The 23858-nt window shown below is 39.7% G+C and overlaps 1 protein-coding gene across 2 annotated transcripts in view; it reads left to right on the top strand.

Moving 5' to 3' along the window:
• LOC136427445 (CUB and sushi domain-containing protein 3-like) overlaps positions 1–23858 on the top strand; it is a 328428-nt gene that overhangs the window by 226618 nt on the left and 77952 nt on the right. The window lies entirely within an intron of this gene.

The following is a 23858-nucleotide window of genomic DNA, read 5'->3' as shown; positions in this document are numbered from 1 at the left end:
GCTAACATCTGACATTAATCATCCCATTGTCAGATTTCCAGTCTAACATTTGACATTATTCATCCCATTGTCAGATTTCCAGTCTAACATCTGACATTAATCATCCCATTGTCAGATTTCCAGTCTAACATCTGACATTATTCATCCCATTGTCAGATTTCCAGTCCAACATCTGACATTAATCATCCCATTGTCAGATTTCCGGTCTAACATCTGACATTAATCATCCCTTTGTCAGTCATTATTCATCCCATTGTCAGATTTCCAGTCTAACATCTGACATAATTTATCCCATTGTCAGATTTCCAGTCTAACATCTGACATTAATCATCCCATTGTCAGATTTCCAGTCTAACATCTGACATTAATCATCCCATTGTCAGATTTCCAGTCTAACATCTGACATTAACCATCCCATTTTCAGATTTCCAGTGTAACATCTGACATTTAATTGATCCCATTGTCAGATTTCCAGTCTAACATCTGACATTAATCATCCCATTGTCAGATTTCCAGTCTAACATCTGACATTAATCATCCCATTGTCAGTCATTATTCATCCCATTGTCAGATTTCCAGTCTAACATCTGACATAATTTATGCCATTGTCAGATTTCCAGTCTAACATCTAACATTAATCATCCCATTGTCAGATTTCCAGTCTAACATCTGACATTTAATTGATCCCATTGTCAGATTTCCAGTCTAACATCTGACATTAATCATCGCATTGTCAGATTTCCAGTCTAACATCTGACATTATTCATCCCATTGTCAGATTTCCAGTCTAACATCTGACATTATTCATCCCATTGTCAGATTTCTAATCTAACATCTTACTTTTATCCCCCCTCTTGTCAGATTTCCGAGTCCAACATTCATCATCCCACTGTCAGATTTCTAGTCTTACATCTGACATTCATCCTCCCACTGTCAGATTTCCTGTCTGACATTCATCATCTCATTATCAGATTTCCAGTCTTACATCGGACATCCATCGATCCCCCATTGTCAGATTTTCTGTCTGACATTATTTATCCAATTGTCAGATTTCCAGTCTAACATGACATTATTCATCCCATTGTCAGATTCCAGTCTAACATCTGACATTAACCATCCCATTGTCAGATTTCCAGTCTAACATCTGACATTAATCATCCCATTGTCAGATTTCCAGTCTAACATTTGACATTATTCATCCCATTGTCAGATTTCCAGTCTAACATCTGACATTAATCATCCCATTGTCAGATTTCCAGTCTAACATCTGACATTATTCATCCCATTGTCAGATTTCCAGTCCAACATCTGACATTAATCATCCCATTGTCAGATTTCCGGTCTAACATCTGACATTAATCATCCCTTTGTCAGTCATTATTCATCCCATTGTCAGATTTCCAGTCTAACATCTGACATAATTTATCCCATTGTCAGATTTCCAGTCTAACATATGACATTAATCATCCCATTGTCAGATTTCCAGTCTAACATCTGACATTAATCATCCCATTGTCAGATTTCCAGTCTAACATCTGACATTAACCATCCCATTTTCAGATTTCCAGTGTAACATCTGACATTTAATTGATCCCATTGTCAGATTTCCAGTCTAACATCTGACATTAATCATCCCATTGTCAGATTTCCAGTCTAACATCTGACATTAATCATCCCATTGTCAGTCATTATTCATCCCATTGTCAGATTTCCAGTCTAACATCTGACATAATTTATGCCATTGTCAGATTTCCAGTCTAACATCTAACATTAATCATCCCATTGTCAGATTTCCAGTCTAACGTCTGACATTTAATTGATCCCATTGTCAGATTTCCAGTCTAACATCTGACATTAATCATCGCATTGTCAGATTTCCAGTCTAACATCTGACATTATTCATCCCATTGTCAGATTTCCAGTCTAACATCTGACATTATTCATCCCATTGTCAGATTTCTAATCTAACATCTTACTTTTATCCCCCCTCTTGTCAGATTTCCGAGTCCAACATTCATCATCCCACTGTCAGATTTCTAGTCTTACATCTGACATTCATCCTCCCACTGTCAGATTTCCTGTCTGACATTCATCATCTCATTATCAGATTTCCAGTCTTACATCGGACATCCATCGATCCCCCATTGTCAGATTTTCTGTCTGACATTATTTATCCCATTGTCAGATTTCCAGTCTAACATGACATTATTCATCCCATTGTCAGATTCCAGTCTAACATCTGACATTAACCATCCCATTGTCAGATTTCCAGTCTAACATCTGACATTAATCATCCCATTGTCAGATTTCTAGTCTAACATCTGACATTATTCACCCCATTGTCAGATTTCCAGTCTAACATCTGACATTAATCATCCCTTTGTCAGATTTCCAGTCTAACATCTGACATTAAACATCCCATTGTCAGATTTCCAGTCTAACATCTAACATTAATCATCCCATTGTCAGATTTCCAGTCTAACGTCTGACATTTAATTGATCCCATTGTCAGATTTCCAGTCTAACATCTGACATTAATCATCCCATTGTCAGATTTCCAGTCTAACATCTGACATTAATCATCGCATTGTCAGATTTCCAGTCTAACATCTGACATTATTCATCCCATTGTCAGATTTCTAATCTAACATCTTACTTTTATCCTCCCCTCTTGTCAGATATCCGAGTCCAACATTCATCATCCCACTGTCAGATTTCTAGTCTTACATCTGACATTCATCCTCCCACTGTCAGGTTTCCTGTCTGACATTCATCATCTCATTATCAGATTTCCAGTCTTACATCGGACATCCATCAATCCCCCATTGTCAGATTTTCTGTCTGACATTATTTATCCCATTGTCAGATTTCCAGCCTAACATCCAACATTATTCATCCCATTGTCAGATTTCCAGTCTAACATCTGACATAATTTATCCCATTGTCAGATTTCCAGTCTAACATCTGACATTAATCATCCCACTGTCAGATTTCCAGTCTAACATCTAACATGAATCATCCCATTGTCAGATTTCCAGTCTAACATCTGACATTATTCACCCCATTGTCAGATTTCCAGTCTAACATCTGACATAATTGATCCCATTGTCAGATTTCCAGTCTAACATCTGACATTAATCATCCCATTGTCAGATTTCCAGTCTAACATCTAACATTAATCATCCCATTGTCAGATTTCCAGTCTAACGTCTGACATTTAATTGATCCCATTTTCAGATTTCCAGTGTAACATCTGACATTAATCATCCCATTGTCAGATTTCCAGTCTAACATCTGACATTAATCATCCCATTGTCAGACATTATTCATCCCATTGTCAGATTTCCAGTCTAACATCTGACATTAATCATCCCATTGTCAGATTTCCAGTCTAACATCTGACATTTAATTGATCCCATTGTCAGATTTCCAGTCTAACATCTGACATTAATCATCCCATTGTCATATTTCCAGTCTAACATCTGACATTAATCATTGCACTGTCAGATTTCCAGTCTAACATCTGACATTATCCATCCCATTGTCAGATTTCTAGTCTAACATCTTACTTTTATCCCCCCCTCTTGTCCGGTCCCCCGAAAGTGCGAAATGGAACGAAATGGAACGAAATGGAACGAAATGGAACGAACTAAAACATATGTAACATTATGAAATGAAATACCAGTAGATAGCGAAATATAAGGAACGTTGTAACATTCACAGTAGACGGGAACAGGAAGTAAATACATAATATAACGTGTTTTATTTCTTGAATCTGTTTTATGATAGTAAATACAACGTTTTTGCCGCGTTTGTGTGGCTACATTCTTCCCTGAAAATGGGAGCGCCGTGTGGAAAGAGCTATCTGCAAATGACCTGCTGCAAATAGCAGGGACAACCAGCAAACGGAACTGAGTATCGAAGTAAGGACTAGATTATACAGAAGTTGATGGTAACATTGCATCTCATAATTCACCAAGAGGGCATGAGGCAAGCGTAATTTCATTAATTATACAGCGTGTTTGCGTGTTGTGTGGACTGTGAAATACATGTCCTGCTCGTTCACACCCTCCCTTTGTTTTGTCGTGAACAAGGAAGCAGAAATGTCTTCAGAGATAGTTCTCAGTCCATGTCCGTGATTGAATGGAGTGTGAAATGTCACATTGGTGGCACAGCGCAGAGCCGCATTTGCATATCATTAACGGAAGGGTCCATTCTCCGACAGCCGACCAGCCCAACAATAATATTGGTTGTATAAAAATCGTTGTTGCGGAGATATGCAGCTACGTATTAGTTATGGACTAAAACCGTTTGTAAATAAAACTTGGAAGTCGGGGTTTGATTCAACCTGTCGGTAGCACGCCGGCCCACGTGCACAGTTCCGATGCGCTGGCAACATTGGCGGTTCATTTACATGCGGGGCTCCATTTGCAACACGCAAACACGCTGTATAAATAATAAAATTACGCTTGCCTCATGCTCTCTTGGTGAATTATAAGATGCAATGTTACCACCAACTTCTGTATAATCTAGTCCTTACTTCGATACTCAGTTCCGTTTGCTTGTTTTCCCTGCTATTTTCAGCTGTTCACTTGCAGATCGTTGGTAAACACAAAGGAAGAGCGGTGGATCTCTTTCCACACTGCGCTCCCATTTTCAGGGAAGAATCTAGCCACACAAACGGGGCAAAAACGTTGTATTTACTATCATCAAACAGATTCAAGAAATAAAACACGTTATATTATGTATTTACTTCCTGTTCCGGTCTACTCTGAATGTTACAACGTTCCTTATATTTCGCTATCTCCTGGTATTTCATTTCGTAATGTTACATATGTTCGATTTCGTTCCATTTCGTTCCATTTCGTTCCATTTCGTTCCATTTCGTTCCATTTCGTTCCATTTCGCACTTTCGGGGGACCCCTCTTGTCAGATCTCCAAGTCCAACATTCATCATCCCACTGTCAGATTGCTAGTCTTACATCTGACATTCATCCTCCCACTGTCAGGTTTCCTGTCTGACATTCATCATCTCATTATCAGATTTCCAGTCTAACATCGGACATCCATCGATCCCATTGTCAGATTTCCAGTCTAACATTTGACATCATTCATCCCATTGTCAGATTTCCAGTCTAACATCTGACATTCATCCTCCCACTGTCAGATTTCACATCTGACTAATCATCCAATTTCCAGTCTTACATCTGACAGTCAGGTGTTAGATTTTAAATCTGACTTTTTGTAAGGACCAAAGTCAGATGTTAGATTTTAAACCTGATGTGGTGTTAGGACCAACAAAGTCAGGTGTTAGTTTTTGTCAAAGGTTTTGTGAGATGGTAGGTTAAAGGGACATATTGTAACCGGAATATGAAACAAAATTCACTGTTTTTGGTTATCTTTCTACATCATAAGTTGAATATACCTTTAAGTTATTACACTGCACGGCAATATTCATCACGTATGGATGCGACTTTGTCGTGTGTCGTGCGAACGTCTTGAAAAAAAATTATATTCTAACAGCGAGCATATTAACAACGATTCTGCAAAAATATACTTGGGATTTTCAGAAACTGTAGTAATTTAGCCTCTTGAGCAGAACTTGGTAGATTCCCTCTAGACTTAGATATATCTGTACTTGTGATTCATTATTGGCTGCGCTTGTTACAGATGGATAATGAGAGACACATATTACAAGTTGACGCTCTCTTGTTCCAAAGTAAGTCTATTACAACTAGTCGTAGAAAAACCCTGTTACAACGTGTAAAAGAAATTTTAGACCATAGTGGATACTCCTATCTGTTCTATTCTTGCAGTTCATCCAGTGATATCAAGTCAGTATGTACTATGTTAAGGTCCAGAATTACCAATACATATATTCAAACTTTCTGTCACAATTTGAGTATTGATACTGGCAAGCTAAGGTTTTATAAGACATGCAAAACAACTTATACCATGGAAAAATATTTAGAATTAGATAACTTCGATTTACGCTCTGCAATTAGCAAAATTAGAATTAGTGCCCACCCCCTTGAAATTGAGAAAGGGCGGTACAAGAACTTACCTGTGTGCCAAAGAACTTGTTAATACTGTATGTCAAACAAGGTGGAAGACGAAATACATTTTATGTCAAGTTGCCCATTCTACGACAACGAAAGAAATGAGCTGTTTAAAGAGGCCACCACATTTCATCCTAATTTCTCCACGCTTTCAGACGAAAAGAAAACTACTCTCCTCTTAACATCACAAAACCCACATATCACAGAAAAAGTGGGATCATTTGTCTTCCACAGTCTCGGAAAAAGAAGTCGAACTCAATAAGTTAAAACTTAGTGGCAGTAGTTAGGACTAGAGTAGAAATTTGTTATACTGTTCATTATTGTCTGTCCATCCACTCCGTGTTACATGTACATGTACTTGCAAATTAGCCTACGGGCAGGAATTTGCAATAAACTTTTCAATTATTATTGGAATGAGCAGAGCACTTTGGACGAATGCTTCTGACTGTTTACAGCTTAAAGTTACATATACAATATTTTGTGCAACACTACTCTGATACACAACAGATCATAACAAGGGTCCGAAGACCAAAAAACTCCATGAAATTTGTTTTTATATAAGATGTGTTTATTTTGCCCTAGTTATTTGTTGTTGCCGCTGGTTGTTTTGGTTTGTGTGCCAGAGGGTATCCACGTAATAGAACCAAGAACGGCAACATTTTCGGGAAAATGCAGAATATTCCCCTCCTATTACCTACACCTCAAATCGTCCTCAGCATTTACTGTAGTGTAAGGGAATTCTGAAGTTTCTGCATAAATTATGGAAACGAGGTCTTTATTAGCATAATGTATGTCAGGTGTGTTCGCCTTTCCTAAAAGTACCTACATCTGAAATATATCATCCGTAGCTTTTATGGTAAGGATAATGCATATACTATGAATAAACTCTCCATTAGCATAATTTATGGCCAGGTTTTCTGACCTTTCATAAAGGTACCTACATGTCAAATATGAAATCCGTAGCCTTTAAAGTAAGAGAAATACAAGGTTATACCTAAATTATACAAATGAGGCCCGCATCAGCATATTTTTTGGACAGGTGTATTCACCTTCCCTAAAGGTACCTACATCTGAAATATGACATCCGTAGCTTTAATGGTAAGGAAAATACATGTTTATGAATAAATTATGCAAATGAAGTACTCATTAGCATGATTTATGGCCATGTGTGTTCATCTTTCCTAAAATTACCTACATCTGAAATATTTACGGCAAGGGATATGCCTAAATTATGCAAATGATGCCCTCCTTAGCATAATTTATGGCCAGGTTTTTTTACCTTTCCTAACGGTACCTACATCTCAAATATGACATCCGTAGCCTTTACGGTAGGAGAAATACAAAATTATGCCTAAAATATGCAAATGAGGTCCTCATTAGCATAATTCATTGACAAGTGTCTTTACCTTTCCTAAAGGTACGTACAATGTACATCTCAATTATGATATCTGCAGCTATTATGGTAAGGGAATACAAGTTTCTGCATACATTATGCAAATGAGGTCCTCATTAGCATAATTTATGTCAGGTGTATTTACCTGTTCTAAAGGTACCTACATTTTAAATATAACATCCGAACTATGAAACATAAGGTACATATAACTTTCTGCAATACCGTACCTTTAGTAGAGTTACCACCCTTACATCTACTTGGTTTTGGGCAGCAGAACCACCAGCTGTTGGGAATTGGGGAATGCTCGCCCTAGATAAGAGACCAATGGATTCAACAGGTGCGACCTCAAAGCACATACCCACAATGGAGAAGTAGATATTCCTCATTACTTATGCAAATTCAGTCCAAATTTGCATAATTACCACTTCAGTTTGTACATCTCTGTCCAACCCACTTGCGTACCAAATAACATGAAAATCTGTCGTTCCTTTCTTCAGTTATTCTCCTTGGAAGATTTTTACAAATACGCCTCTGCAGCTCCAGTGACACAGACCAGGGGGCCCAAAATTGACCTTGACCAGTCTCCCAACAACACCTACCCACATACCAAATATCATTACAATCCATCCACACGTTCTGCAGTTATGCTGATTTTAAGCGTCCGGTGACACACACATACACACAGGATAACACACACGCAAACTCCATGCAAAACAATATCCCCATGAAAAAGTGTTTTTTTCATGGAGGTAATGACCCCCTGCAGGGGTCTTCACGCTTGGTTGAAAATGAAAAATCTCAAGATTTATTCTGAAAATCTCAAGATTTTGTGATGAATCTTGAGATTTTATGAGACAATTTTGAGATTTTATGAGACAATCTTGAGATTTTATGAGACAATCTTGAGATCTTTGAAAATGTCTCAAGATTTCTCCAGGATGTTTCAAAGTATCTCAAGACTTTTTCATCACATCTTAAGATGCTTTGAAAAAATCTCAAGATACAAGATGTCGTGAAAAAAATCTTGAGATGCTTTGAAACCATCTTGGAAAAATCCTTAGACCTTTTCAAAGATCTCAAGGTTGTCTCATAAAATCTCAAGATTGTCTCATAAAATCTCAAGATTGTCTCATAAAATCTCAAGATCTAGCACAAAATCTTGATATTTTCAGAATAAATCTGAAATAAATAGATTTTTTCATTTTCAACGAAGCGTGTCATTATGATCCGTTGTGTATCAGAGACTGACGTGTTTCACAAATTATTGGATATGTACCTTTCAGCTGTGAGCGGTCAGAAGCATTAGTCCAAAGTGCTCTGCTCATTCCAATATTGATCTGCTCTCTGTTATACGCAATCCCCACCACTGCTTGACTTGTCCGCCATTTCCATTTTGTCCAACATTCCGACGAAATAATATGCAAATAAGCCAGATTTTGCGCGTTTTGCGTTTTCGTCGTTTATTTATGATGGAAATGTGACAAAATGACGGGAATATGTTGGAAAAAAGTAACAAATAAGTTACATTTGTGAATCTGAATGTAGGTTTTTCAAATTCTTACTAGTTTTTGCCCACCAGACTCGACAATACGTCCCTTTAAAGTTGTCTCAAAATTGCAAGACGCTCGCGGCAATCAAGGAACCACTTGGCCGGCACTACGCCCGCAGCAACCGCCCCAACGCCCACCCGCACAGTACATATGTCACCATTAGATCTTATTTTGGGGTTAATTGTATTCATTAGATCTAACTTTCGGGGTATTTATTCTGCGTTACCTAATTTGCATATTCGTGATCCCACAAATGGACCGACCACACATGGCATGTTCGTACTGTAACACAAAATAAGTGTTTTCATCTTGCTTGTACTTGGGGATAATGTGGCTGATGACTTACGTTTGGCTGTGTTTTTGTCCAAGAAAATGTGTTATCAAAACGAATATGAAAGCCTGGGTGCCAATGAACTCAATGTTCTGAAACATCTGAAGATGGTGGTCTTATTACAGTAGCCACTATGAAGTATGCTCGTAGATACACCTGAAATAATGTCAGAAATCCCCTCGGTGTAGAGTCAATTCCATGTCACCGAGAGGGTTTTCAGGTAATATTGCTAGTGAGTTCGAACAATTTTAGATAAAAGACTATTCCAGTCAAAATAGTTCTAAATTGTTCAAACAATCAAGAATGAAAGTTTGAACATGTTTGAACTTTTTTATATATGTTGGAACTATTTGGAAAGTAATTGCACAAATATCTCTTTATTTAGAACAATTTTCAAACATCTATGTCATTGTTTCACTGTTCGAACATGTTGGAACAATTTGCATCATTTTTCAAATGGTAGATTTGGGTTATTGCCCCCATAAAAGTAGGTGCTAATCGCACTCTATTGTCTGCCTCTGTATATTTTTAGATTTCACGTCTGGACCATTGTCTTGAGGTGTCTATGCATGGCACCCAGGCCTAATCCCCTATACTTTGAAGGGATGTGTGAATTGCCCAGTTCCCATCCCACTGACCCAGTTATACCATGTTGTTATAATGTTGGAACATGTAGGAACAAATGATAAACCTGTTTTCCAACAGTTTCGAAAATAATACAAATAACATTGTGCAATGTTAGAAATTTGTCTAACATGTTGGAACACAGCAGAAACTATTTAGAACATCAAATGAATGTTGGAGATTGTTCTAAACAGTCACTTATCTCCCTTGGATTGTTACAAAGGTTTTGCAAATGTTAGAACAAAAGGCAACAAAGACCCTCTCGGTAATGTGGAATTGACTCTAGTGTCCGTATACTACATGTATTTGTGTAATGTCCGTATACCATGCAAATAACTACCATACCTGATTACATGTACACTCAGCACAAAAGGTTTGGAAACTTAACTTTAGTCGATCGTATCTCCGTTGTTTCTTGATCAATTTCAATCCATTGTATATTGTTGGAAAGCTTGTCTAATTTCCTTTCCTATGATACCCAACTCATTATAATTGCAATCTCATTAAGCGAGCGCCAGGCCTGCTAACGCAAGTGGGTTGTAGAAAAAAAGTGCCCAAATTTCCATGCTAGTGTCAAACACTCAGCGCAGCGCCAGATCCATTTGTGGTGTTGCCTTCCACATCGTGAATGAAACAGTGTGTGGAGGAATGTTATGTTCTCAGCTACAGATAAGAGAAGGTTTATTTCGACTGTTGGATAGGTAAATGAAGGTGTGGGGGCAGCGAGGAGAACCATATGCTGACTGATTCACAGATATACTGACTGACTGACTGTTTGTTTGTTTGTTTCTTTGTTTGTTTGTTTGTTTGTTTGTTGGAGTCAGTGTCATAGTGTGGGGCAGTACAACATTAACTGCCTGAGGAAAAACCAGGCTAATCATCTTAAGCAACCTAGATGTGTCAAGATATAGAGACGCCTTTCTCCATCCAGTCACATTTCCTAGATCCTTACCTCTGCAATATGAGACTGGGTGCCATTCTGCAAGATGATAGTGCACGTCCATACAGAATGAGAGTCATTACAGACCACCTCCAGTATGCAGGGATACAGAGTATAGAATGGCCCTCCTGCAGCCCAGATCTCAACACAATTGAACACAGTCTCAGACTCTGTGATCACTGATCAGCTTGGGCAAGCTGTGCATGCGATAATGATCAATAGAACAACACTGGTCGACCTGCGACGACTCCTTGTGGAAGAATACGCTGGGACCGCATAACAAAACTGGTGACAATTATGAGGAGGATGTACCGAGCTGTGGTGACAGCGCATGGCTTGTGTACTCAGTATTAAGCCACCTTCATCATAAACTGAGGCTCCTTCACACATTTTTTCCAGTTTCCCCACTGCCGGCGAAACTGGCCCTGAGACGAGATCATACCATGGGACCATGGTAGGTAGGTAGGTAGGATGGATCTTGGAATCATGAAACATGCATCAAAAATTACATGCGATCCATGGATCTTGGAAGGTGGTACATTGCATCCATGTTTGTATACATGGCCATATTACATTTATACCACAAAACTGAACAAGAAGGAACTGCTTTTGTCAAGAAAATGAAGAAAACAATTATAGTACCGGCAAGGGTGACGGATTAAGAGCTATGTTGACAGATTAAGGGTTATGTTGACGGGTTAAGGGCTAGGGTGACGGATTAAGGGTTATGATGACGGATTAAGGGAAAGGGCGACGGAATATGGTCTGTGGTGATGGATTAAGGGATATGCTGATGGATCAAGGGCAAGGGTGACTGAGTAAGAGCTATGTTGACAGATTAAGAGTTATGTTGGCGGATTAAGGGTTATGATGACGAACTAAGGGAAAGGGCGATGAATTACAAATATAGGGTCTGTGGTGATGGATTAAGGGATATGGTGAAGGATCAAGGGCAAGGGTGACGGATTTAGAGCTATGTTGACAGATTAAGGGTTATGTAGGTGGATTAAGGGCTAGGGTGACGGATTAAGGGCTGGGGTGATGGATTAAGAGTTATGGTGACGGATTGAGGGTAAGGATGACGCACTCAGTAAAAGGGTGACGAATTAGGGTCTCTGGTGATGGATTAAGAGTTATGCTGTCGGATTAAAGTTTATCACCATGGATTTAGGGCAAAGGTGACGGATTAAGGGCTATGGGGACGGATTAAGGGCTATGGTGACATATCAAAGGCAATGCTGAGGGGGTTAAAGGCTTTCGTAACGGATTAAGGGCAAGGGTGACAAATTAAGGGATATCCTGTGGGATTAAAGTTTATGTTAACGGATTAAGGACAAGGGTGACGGATTAAGAATATACATCACATCCCATTATAATATACTCCTCAACTAACCACCTGTAAATAATCATGTTCATGAGGCGAAACTGGCAGCTTTTTGCAAAAGCACTTGTTTTGTTTGGATGAAGACTAATCTTGGCTTTCATATTAATGTGTTTTGTTGATTCAAGTACTTTGAAATTACTCTCGTACACAAGCCACTTGCTACCAGCAGAAGAAAAAATACTGAATTGAGCGTTTGACATTAGTAGGGTAATCTGGGCACTTTTTTTATGTGCCACGCTCGCATAAGCAGGTCTGGTGCTCGTTCCATTACCGGTAATTTACAATCATGATAAGTTTAGTATCATGGGAAAGAAAATCACACATTCAGGCTTTTCAATGATACATAAACCATTGAAATTGATCAAGAAAGAACGGAGATATGATTGACCAAAGTCAAGTTTCCAAACTTTTGGTGCTGAGTGTATAATGACAATTTTGTCGAAATTTTTCTTCATTTTTGTTGCAAATTTGTTCCCTCCTTATATTTCTGTTACCCCATTTTAAATTTTGTCAACATACATGCAATAGATAGATTGAAAGTAGAAGTAGAGAGGTTTTTTCTGTAGTGTCTGTATACTGCCTAAAAGTATGCTACTATTTATGCTATCGGCTATTCCAAGATCAGGGTGCGCCAATAGCATCTTTCATCGTTATAGTCTTCTTAGGTTGCTTTTATCACATCCTGTTGGTATTTTTTCATCCTATTATCTAAATACAATCATTTTCCAGACAATCCTGCAGTTTGTTGGTAAATGAATGTTCAAAACATTATGCTGTGACCAATTTAATGCCCAAAATTAGCCTAAAATATGCATTATATCGGTGCACTTTAATAATGCAATTTTTGAAATCAGCATTTAACTATCTGGTGATGAAAAAAATTAATCAAGAACTGAGTTTTATGATAAGACTAGCCCAATCTAATGTGTTGTGCAAAAAACTAGATGATAATTGGACATTTTTTCTTTTCATGAGCACAATATCAATATGTATTGAACGTTATGAAAAATGCTGTTTTTTACACATTATACTAAAAAATATCCTTGCAGTAAAAAAATGGTGATGGAACTGGCCATTTTGCATGTTACTCAGTTGGTATAGTCATATGTAACATAACGATGTGTTTTTGTCCTGCTTGCACTTTGGGATACTATGGCAGATGGATTACAGTTGCCTGTATATAATATAGTTGTTGTCCTAAAAAATGCGTAGTGTCCGTATACTGGTAAAAAAAGGTTTATCAAAAGGAATATGAAAGCTATTGGTGCAGGTGAACTATATATTCTGAAACATCTAATGGTGGTGGCCTTATTACCAAAGCCACTTTACACTGTCATTGTATAAACATGAAATAATGACATAAATTGCCCAGCTGTAGTGTCCGTATACCATGTGTAGTGTTCCATGTTAGTACCATACATGATTCCAATTTCATTTCTGTTGCATTTTAACGGATTTTGTCCCAAATCTTATTTGTTATCCTACACAACAGTACAAGTAGAGCCTTTCTTTCATGCAAGCTCGAAGTCTCGTCAGATTTGGTGAGATTTTGCGTGATTTGGACTTCCAAGATGGTGGATCAGTGCCAAAGTTTTTTCTTGTTGTTGAAACTTTCCACCAAGTGATACCATCCGACTAAGGACAATATGAAGGAAAAGAATATTGGTTAAAGCCCCTGTAATATTTGTTTGAACCTGAATATCTTATAGCATCTCTTTCACTCAAGCTTCAAGTCTCGTGAGATTTGGTGAGATTTTACGTGATTTGGATTTCTGTGATAAAGACCTTACCTGATATAGCACAATAAACCCAAAATGTCCCGTCCGTACTCCCAGCCTGTCCCGTCCATACCCCCACTTTTAGTTTTTAGCAAAAAACTGTGTAAAATGGCATTCCAATTGCTAAAAAAAAGACATTAGCTAAAGACACAAACAGTTGGTCTCCTCAGTAAAAACAGTAGTTTCTAATGAATTTATCAACATTTTCCTTCACAGATTTTTTCATTAGCCTACATTTGGTTATCCATTAGCCTACATTTGGCTCACCAACTTTAGAGAGCAGTTCCGGTGCTCTTAAGTTATTGAAAAGTAGAGTACATTGTGTAGAACAAATCATACAAGTTAAAGTATTGTTATTGCTTTAAAAATTAGAATTCTTTTGGTGGGAAGATGGCTGCTAATAATTCCATTTAAACTACATTTTTTATCTTGCAGACCACCCGCCAACCCCCAGTTTCTTTTCTTACTAGTTTTAGCAAACTCAAATACTAGTAAGACTAGTATGTACATGTTTTGGCATAAGATGTTATGTTATTGTTACCAAATGATATTTTGAAAATATGAGCAGTAATTAGAATCCTTTAATATATACCATCAGCTGACATTAAAGGAAAATACATGTATATTGTAAAGCCATATAGGTAGAACTGTTCATGCTGCAGTGTAAATACTAGTAATATTCTAATTAGAAAGTCCAGCTCACTTTTTCTTAGTTTAGACACTATTACAGTATTTGCATATGATTTATTCAACTGATATTAGTGAATAAATGTGTTTTAAAAGGTTTGAACAAGTTCCTGCAGACAATATTTGTAACGTTGGGTAACATAAATTCGGGATTTTTCCGATAATGGTTGACTGAAATCAATCTAGCAGAACAATAAACCATCCTTTTTTTCTATAATTCTGTCAGTATCATGTACTGTCTTTGCACTAATCATATATATGGTAGATTTTGTCTCTAGTCGTGCTGACACCATAATATTTCAACTTGAAACTACCGTCCGCCGCACACACAATGACGGTGCTGTCGGACAGGGGGGCACATTAATTCGGGAGAGAAGATTCGTCTTGAATATCTTACCGCTAATCACATTTTATACAGCAGCTAATATTCGTTCCATCCTTGGCTTGAGGAGAGTGCTATGGATATAGACGTGTCCAAGTAAAAAAAATACACGAAAAAACGGCCGTACCGCACACATCAGGCCAGTTCGGGAACAACCCGTGTGTTGAGTCGGTAGAACTTCACTCAAAGTCTGCCCATCGTCATCATCGGGCAACGTGTAACGTTACATTATTCATGGAAAGTTAGCTGGATGCCGTAGCAATGGTAATACTACTATGTCCATGTGTTCCTTGTTGTGTTAGGAGCAAACTTTGAGGAAAATATCTTCCTCAGTCCACTATCACACGCAGCATTTAGACAAAAAAGTGTTCCTCACAAACCTTTGTCGTCTGCTTGACAACAGGATTCTGGTTAACAATATGGCGGCGGGAAAATACACGTGCCGTAGGTTGTAGCAACAGAGAGGAGTTTTCATGATTGATCACACTTAGAATCCAGTTGCAGGTTAGCAAAAGAGATTGTAATAAGTTGTCTTGTAAATAATTGTGTTTAGCAGGCAGGAGATGTGACATTTTTCTTATAAACCAGCCGACAACCATGTTGTGTAATTCTCCCACGAAGCCCTTAGACTGTTTCAATAAGGGACGGAGAGTTTTTGACCTCATCGCCTTATAATGCATGCTTATCGAAGCTTTTCAGACAGTGTTCTGAATACGTAAGTCTGTCAGGTTTGCATTTCTAGCGGTATTACTTATGTTACATGTAGCACATATCCCTAAATACCCCGTTTTCGAAAAATCCCGAATTTAAGTACCCCCGCGAATTTATGTTACCCAACGTTACCTGTTGTGTCCCAGTCCGTACCCCCAAATACACGTACATGTACAATCATGTTCATAAAATGATCATACAAAAGTTCCTTGATGTGTTTCCCATGTATAAAAGCTACAATCTTATGTGGAAGTATATACAGAATGAAATACATGTACTATCATAGTTTAGCTATCAAAGTGCCTGAACTTTAAAATTTTGTATTTGACCCCCCCCCCCCCCACCCAAAATGACAGCAAGGTGTTATCATCGCTTAACAATAAATGACCATAAAATGTTGCAACAATTAAGGTGTCACTGCAAAGCAAAGACAGTTTTCTGGTGTTGTGGATACTAGAAATGGAAAATAATAAGGAATAGTGTTTATCTTGTGTTCTTCATGTAGGTATACTGTATGTAACTTTACATACAGTCTTACAGTTGTCCCGTCCGTACCCCCTTAGTGACCCCATTACAAAAAAGACCTGTATTACTGTAACCGAGAGGCGTTGTGCAGAGATCTTTTAGAATACTAAGCACAAAGTATGTACCTTTGAACTGCCAACATCGATTGCAAAATATATCTAAGTTGATTTTTGAGCCTCAGTGACACATGTTTGGAAACAACCGTACAGAACTACCAGTTTTTAATTTTAGTTAAAATATCCAAAAATCATATATCATACTGTAATATTTTAAAATCAATATTAAGTAAAGGTCTTGAACACAGCCCAGAACTAGCCCATTCCAAGTTTCAGGTCATTTGGCCTTCATATGATTATATAGGAGCCAGAAATGTATAGTACAATTTCTGAAAACAGGCCTTCTAGTATTGCTGATTTGCCTTAGAGTTCATTAGTTATTATTGGCTTACATCACAGCAGCGTAGTTACTTGTAATAAGGTTTTCCTAAAACTTTTGGATAAACTTTTGTAACAAACAGAAGATATTTATAGGATGCTCTTCATTAATTGATTCATAAATAGAATAACACTCATGTTTTGTTACATTTTTCAACTTGCCTTTTTTTTTACCAAACATTCAAGAAAAGTAGTGACTGTACATATTGTTTAGGACACTAAGTCAACCCAAAATAGTTCTTAAAACCAAGGTAGTACAATAGGGAATACATTGTTTATAGTTATGTTGCAAGTTGATCATTCAATCTTTGAAGGATACAAGAAATGTTATTGAACGTACTTGGGCTGTAGTGTCCGTATACTGCCAAAATTTGAAGTGAACATGCAAGTTTAAAAATGCATAACTCCAAAACCGCTTGTCGTTATCGAAAAATTTGAAAAGTTCCTTGTATGGGATGACTTGTAGTACAATATTCTGGACTGACAGTGGAAAATATGAAACTTGAAATTTTGGCCCCAGTGCACCACCCTGGCACACCCTGATCTTGGAATAGCCGTATACAATACTAAAAGTCTGTCAAAGAGCACAACATTTGAACTGCTTGTCACAATCCAGAAATTTAAGAAGTGTCATTCATAGTAATTTGTAGTACAATTTTCTGTACTAAAAAGTGGAACTACACAGACCTGTGAAAATGTGAAACTTGAAACATTGGTACACCCTGATCTTGTTGGAAGTTGGAAATGATGGGAAATGTGTGTGCTGTTAGTGTTTTCTCCAAGCAGAAATTGTTGGTTATATAACGGCCTTTGTCTATCAGCTGACACCAGCTGGTGCCTGGGTTCTATAATATACATAATGTATATACATGTAGGCACTCCAAACAGAGGTTAAGCTCCGGAGTCCTACACTGCCTATAGCCAAGATGGAGAGGAATATCGATAGATTTCACTTATGCAAATAAATACCTAATTTGCATGATTGATTAGAAAGACTATATTTCCGTAGTGGTAAATAATGGGAATTTCATTCAGTCTCCTACTGTGTAACAATAATTGTAAGAGGCTCTTTACTACTAATTGAACTTCCCCTTTACTGCTGTTTGCCTCCGACAAGCTTCCAAGGGTGTGGTTATAAATTTTGAAATCAACTCAGTCACTGGTGAATGTGAAAAACAGAGATACTTCAGTCTCAAGAAGAGATGTTCCTTTACATTTTGCCAAATTTCAACTCATTTCATACAAAAATGAGCCTACTATGATAAAAATTGTGTTTCTTTTTGTACCACCCTCGTACAAAAGGAAATAAAAATTTCTTAGTGGTTACGCCTGAATGACAATGATTATGATGAATACACTTCAGTGTTATCTCTCTCTCTCTCTCTCTCTATCCAATTTAACGTCTTTTGTTCCCCATCATCTGGGGGTTAGACTTGCTTGCACATGGAAGGGGAAGCCCCAGAACTCCTCATCAAGTGCAAGTCCTTTTTTGTAGCAAGAGTTTTTACGGCTGGATGCCCTTCCTAACGCCAACCCAAACCCTACTGCTGGGCTTAGGACATGGGAAATGTGTGTTAAGTGCCTTTCCCAAGGGCGCAACGTCTAGGTGCATGTCTGGACATGTCTGGGCACTCCACGGCTCCCAGTAGAGATTTCACCATACAGTACTCTCTTTGGAAGTCTTGTGTCGTCCATCCGACTGACATGACCTAGCCAGCGTAGTCTATTTTTCCGTAAAATCTCGTACATAGATGGGATGTCTGCTTGCTGTAGCACCTCTTTGTTAGTAATTTTGCCATTTTATGTTCAGGATTTTACGTAAGCAGCGCAGGTGGAAGCTGTTCAGCCTCTTTTCCTGCCATGAATAAACTGTCCATGTTTCACTGCCGTAAAGCAAGGTTGACAGTACGCATGTCTTGTAGATCTGCACTTTTGTCTATCTCGTCAGCTTCTGGTTCTCTCAAGCTCTCTTGCTGAGTTTCCCAAAGGAAGCAGCAGCTCTGCCAATCCTCACATTTATGTCTTCGTCCAAAGAGTTGTTACATGTCGCAACCGATCCCAGGTAAGTAAATTTCTGAACTGTTAGGAGAGGATTTCCATGCAACGTGATTGAAGGGGGGATTGCAACACCTTGTCCCATTACCTCCGTCTTCTTAACACTAATGGTGAGACAGGTCACATGCCCGGGATAAGTTGTCCAACAGTCCCTGCAACGTATCCTCCTCATGTGCCGTGAGTGCTGCATCGTCAGCGAAGAGGAGTTCTCTACACAGCAACTCAACAGTTTTGGTTTTTGCTCTGAGTCTAGTCAGGTTAAACAGTGAGCCATCTGTACGTGACCGAATATAGACACCATCGTGGTTTCCATTGAAGGCACAGCGAAGGAGAACTGCAAAGTAGATGCTGAAAAGGGTTGGTGCCAACACGCACCCCTGCTTGACTCCGTTCCTGACGGCAAAACTGTCAGAGGTAGAGCCGTCAAACTGTATACATGCTTCCATGTCCTCGTGGAAGGAGATAACCAGTTTCAGAAGTTTAGGTGGGCATCCAATACTCATGAGTACTTTGTAGAGGGCAGATCTGCAGACAGTATCGAATGCCTTGGTTAAATCTACGAAGGCGATGTAAAGCGGCATACACTGCTCTCTACACTTCTCCTGTAGTTGTCGTAATGTGAATATCATATCCGTAGTAGACCGTCCAGCTCTGAACCCACACTGAGACTCCGGGAGCACACGCTCTGCTAATGTCTGTAGGCGCTTGCGTACAATCCTTGCAATGGCCTTCCCAGTTATGCTCAGCAATGAGATTCCCCTGAAGCTGTTGCAGTCTCCTTGGTCCCCTTTGTGCTTGTAAAGTGTCACAATCTTGGCATTACGCATTTCATGAGGAATGTTGCCTTCTTCCCAGCACTAACAAAGGAGATCGTACAGGTGTGGCAGTATTACCTCGTTCTCCTTCAGGACTTCTGCAGGTATGCCATCCTCTCCCGGTGCCTTACCGCTGGCTAGAGCATGCAGCGCTTCGAGAAGTTCGCTCTCTTCCGGCATCACGTCCAGCTCTGTCAGTTCTGGAAGAGTTGTCAGGACCTCATCCAGTCCGGGTTTTTCTGGTATTTCCTCTGAGTACAGTTCTGAGTAGTGTTCTACCCATCTCTCAAGCTGCTTAGATCTGTCAGTTAACACTTCACCCTCCTTTGACTTCAACGGTGCCGTCTTGGAGACCCTCGGCCCGAGAGCTACTTTCATGAGACTGTGCATCGTACCTACCGTAAAATCCCTATTTACGTACGCACTTTTTAAACTTTTCGAGTTGCAAGCAGGTGCTCCAGGCCGACACCAAAGTCGGGGTGCGTACGTTAGGAGGGGTTCTTCCTTGGAAAAATCGCATATCAGCATGAGAGTACGGTACATCTTCATGCAAATGAAGTGTGGAATGCTACCACACAATCAACCAGTAATAAAGAATAAACAATACATATGTTTAAATTGTTTGATATTTTCTACCCAGAAACATTTTCTCAGTAACTACTAAACATCATCTGAAGGATGATCATGTCAACCTCTTAACTATCCACCGAAATGCTGGAGAGGGGGTGCGTACGTTAGGAGGGTTTTTCCCCTGAACGTTTCAACTCACTGAGTCAGGCCCGCAATGGTCCCCAAATCGGGGTGCGTACGTTAGGAGGGGTGCGTACGTAAATAGGAATTTTACGGTATATCACCCCTATCTGAAGCAGACAGGATGGAAGAGCACAAATCTGTCCAATACTGGTTTGCACACTTCCTAGATTCCCTCTGTGCTTCTGATCTTGTGTGACGTAGACGATCTAATGTGGCTTGCGATGGATTTGTTTTATGTTCTAACATTGCCGTCCTTTTCGCATCAAGTAAGGGCATAAGGAAACCAGCGTACGCCTCCACCCAGTCCTTGCCTGCCTGTCTCTTTTTCCCACAACTGGTAACTGCGCTGTCGTAGATGTTCTTGCTCAGTGTATGCCACACTTCATCAACTGTACAGCCAGTCACACCCTGCTGCATTCTCCGAGAGAACTCCCTGGCAAAGACTTCCTTCCTCTCCGGCTCTTTAGCTACCATAGCATTGACTCGGGGCCTGGCCTCCGGTCTCCGCCTATGGATGCGTCTGTGTGTGATTTCTACTCTACTGGCCACAAGTGAGTGATCTGCGTCACAATCTGCGCTGTGAAATGAGCGGGTTACCTTGACAGTGTTCATGTGCTGTTTGCCAAGTGGTATGGGCCAAGTATCATGGTCTCTACCCACCCGTGCATTAAAGTCGCCAAGGATATACAACTGTTCTCCTTGAGGGACTGAGGCTGAGGCTTGGCTAAGCGTTTCATAAGAATTGTCTTTCAATTCTACCTGTGCAGTAAGGGTTTGTGCATACACATTGATGAAATTTACAAAACCTTCTGGCGAGTTTAACCGCATTGTCATCAGGCGTTCCGATATCCCAACAGGTGTTGTTACGGATTGGACCAGGGTGTTTCTCACGGCAAAACCAACACCATGCCACCGAGGCTGATTTGTTTCCAGTCCCTTCCAGTAGAAGGTGAAATTTGCTTCCCTCAAACACCCATCATTAGCAATCCTAGTTTCTTGAAGAGCAACAATATCCATGTGTAGTTTCTGAAGTTCCTCATCAATGAGAGCTGTCTTTCTAATTTCTCCATGCCTTATGTCTATGTTGTCAAGGCCAGGTAACATAGTTCTCACGTTCCACGTTCCAATACGCAAATACTTTAAATTCTTCCTGTTCTTGGTGACGGGTACACATTTACGTCTGTTGTTTGACTTTTGGTCTATCCTCATGCACCCCTCTGAGGCGGACAGACGTGACGGGTCGACACCTTACTGACCTGGGGCTGCCAGGCTTTGGCAGGCGGTAGTCGCATCCTGTGCAGCTAAACAGTCGCTCCCACTGTCAGAAACGGCCCGTGGCGCCCTCCCTTTCGCCAATTTGGGAAAACTTATAACCCGTAAACTGCCGCTTCCCGCTGAGGTTAACGGACCTCTGCTGTGCCGGGGCATACTAGAGAGCGGTGCCTTGCCCATAGCGCACTACTCCCCACTCGGCTCTTGAGAACTCGCTTCGAAGGAGAGACAAAGTTTATACGTCCGAGGCATCCATAGAGCTGCAGGAGATGCCAGACGAGGGCTGTGGATCAGTCCGCACCAACGACTGCCTGCGGGTCCCCCCCTCCGGAATTTTGGTCAGGGTTTACTCCCTTAGTCTTGGCCTAAACAGGCAAAACCTACAAGACAGCAGGTGGTTTGAAATCAGGGTTTTCCTTCCCCTAGACAGACTGCCTTCCAAGGCTAATGAGCTCCGTCTACCCGACTGTTGTACTGTCTTTCGTCTGACCTCTCACCTGTAACCTGCCCGACATGGTTAGACCTGCCAGGGGCTACGAGCCCCCGTCGGTATAGCCCACAGGATCCTTGAGGCACTTAAGCCTCCCCACCACGGCAAGGTAACAGTACGGGGGGAAGTGCAATCAAGGTATAACAAGAGTTCGAAGACCCAAAATCTCCATGAAATTTGTTTTTATATGAGATGTGTTTATTTTTCCCTAGTTATTTGTTGTTGCCGCTGGTTGTTTTGTTTTGTGTGCCAGAGGGTATCCACGTAACAGAACCTAGAAAGGCAACATTTTCGGAAAAATGCGGGATATTCCTACTGTAGTGTAAGGGACTTCTGAAGTTTCTGCATAAATTATGCAAACGAGGTCTGTATTAGCATAATGTATGGTCAGGTGTGTTCAGCTTTCCTAAAGGTACCTACATCTGAAATATATCATCAGTAGCTTTTATGGTAAGGGTAATGCATATATTATGCAAAAACTCCTCATTAGAATAATATATGGCCAGGTTTTCTGACCTTTCATGTCAAATATGAAATCCGTAGCCTTTACAGTAAGGGAAATACAAGGTTATACCTAAATTATACAAATGTGGTCCGCATCAGCATATTTTATGGACAGGTGTATTCACCTTCCCTAAAAGTACCTACATCTAAAATATGACATCCGTAGCTTTAACGGTAAGGAAAATACACGTTTATGAATAAATTATGCAAATGAGGTATTCATTAGCATAATAAATGGCCATGTGTGTTCACCTTTCCTAAAATTACCTACATCTGAAATATGACATCCGTAGCCTTTACGGCAAGGGATATGCCTAAATTATGCAAATGATGCCCTCATTAGCACAATTTATGGCCAGGTTTTTTTACCTTTCCTATGGTACCTACATCTCAAATATGACATCCATAGCCTTTACGGTAGGAGATATACACATTTGCGCATAAAATATGCAAATGAGGTCCTCATTAGCATAATTCATGGACAAGTGTGTTTATCTGCAGCTATTATGGTAAGGGAAATACAAGTTTCTGCATACATTATGCAAATGAGGTCCTAATTAGCATAATTTATGTCCAGGTGTATTCACCTTTCCTAATGGTACCTACATTTCAAATATGACAGCCACAGCTTTTACGGTTAGGGAAGTACACGATTATGCATAAATTATGCAACTTAGGTCCTCATTAGCATAAATTATTGTCAGGTGTATTTACCTGTTCTAAAGGTACCTACATTTTAAAAATAACATCCGTGCTATGAAACAAAAGGTACATATAACTTTCTGCAACACCATTAGTAGAGTTACCACCCTTACATCTACTTGGTTTTGGGCAGCGGAACCACCAGCTGTTGGGAATTGGGGAATGCTCGCCCTAGATAAGAGACCAATGGATTCAACAGGTGTGACCTCAAAGCCCATACCCACAATGGAAAAGTAGATATTCCTCATTACTTATGCAAATTCAGTCCAAATTTGCATAATTACCACTTCAGTTTGTCCATCTTTGCCCAACCCACTTGCGTACCAAATAACATAAAAATCTGTCGTTCCTTCCTTCAGTTATTCTACTTGGAAGATTTTTACAAATACGCCTCTGCTCCAGTGACACAGACCAGGGCCCATAATCGACCTTGACCTTCCTCCTCCTAACACCTACCCACATACCAAAT

Source organism: Branchiostoma lanceolatum, chromosome 2, assembly GCF_035083965.1.
Source record: "Branchiostoma lanceolatum isolate klBraLanc5 chromosome 2, klBraLanc5.hap2, whole genome shotgun sequence".
NCBI lineage: Eukaryota > Metazoa > Chordata > Leptocardii > Amphioxiformes > Branchiostomatidae > Branchiostoma > Branchiostoma lanceolatum.
This window is presented reverse-complemented; position numbering and strand designations above follow the sequence as displayed.